Genomic DNA, 957 nt, shown 5'->3' on the forward strand with positions numbered 1-957 from the left:
CAGCCCTTTCACCCATGTCTCTCAAGCCCTGATTTTTATTATTTTTGAGTTCTGGATATTTTTTTATGTGCTTGCGTTTTTGTTTTTCACCATATCCTGTAGTGCTTACTCCTGGCTCTTTGTTCAGGGATCACTCCTAGTGGTTCTTGAGAGAACACTGGGATTGAATGATCCAAAGTCAACCATGTGCAAGGCCAAATGCCCTAACCTCTTAAGATTAAGTGCTTTAATCTCTCTTCCTTCTATTTTTGTATTCTTTTAAGTATTCTTGATATTTGTTCTAAGATGTGGTTATATAGAAACAGTTTTATTCTTTTGAGATTTCCCTTTGTCAGGTGTTATCAGAACAGTATTTAGTCAGTAGCTACTTTTGTTCTGTAATACAGAATATCCCTTGTATTCTACTAAATGTCCTCTGAATTGGATACTCTACCACGACCACAGAGCACCATTCCCACGCTTACATTATTTTTTCTCCATGTATCAGTGACCAGGCTATGGAGACTGCTGAGAAGGCAGTAGCCATGCATAAATTACAGAATTGCTCTGACCCCTTCTATCCACTGGGCATGTGAACAACAGCATCCAGTAAACACAGAGTGTCTTACATAATTTTTTTAAAAAGTGTCACCTATCCATCTAACAGAGCGATCAGCATTCTGCTAAAGAATCATGAGGGACCCTCAGAAGACGTCTCCAACTTTTTTCTGTTTAATGATCTCTTTGGTATTCTGTGCAGTGATCTTCAGTTGCCTTTTCATGTCTCATCTCTCAATTCTGTCACCTCATATCTGGGAATATTGGAGGATTAACCTGGGATACACTTTCCTTGGATTTCAGTCCGGAAACTACTACCAGAATGTTAGTAGTGGAGCAAATGGAGGACTCAAGTTGGAATGCATCCCGTTCCTTTTTTTTTTTTTTTTTTTTGCTTTTTGGGTCACACCTGGCAATGCA

The 957-nt window shown here is 39.0% G+C and overlaps 1 non-coding gene across 1 annotated transcript; it reads right to left on the bottom strand.

Moving 5' to 3' along the window:
- Nucleotides 1-476: 476 nt before the first annotated feature.
- LOC130017383 (small nucleolar RNA SNORA84) lies at nucleotides 477-601 on the bottom strand. Its single transcript, XR_008791395.1, has one exon. It is a non-coding gene; the product is annotated as a small nucleolar RNA SNORA84 (small nucleolar RNA).
- Nucleotides 602-957: the final 356 nt, after the last annotated feature.

The sequence above is a fragment of the Sorex fumeus genome, unplaced genomic scaffold, assembly GCF_029834395.1.
Source record: "Sorex fumeus unplaced genomic scaffold, SorFum_2.1 ptg000007l, whole genome shotgun sequence".
Classification (NCBI taxonomy): Eukaryota; Metazoa; Chordata; class Mammalia; order Eulipotyphla; family Soricidae; genus Sorex; species Sorex fumeus.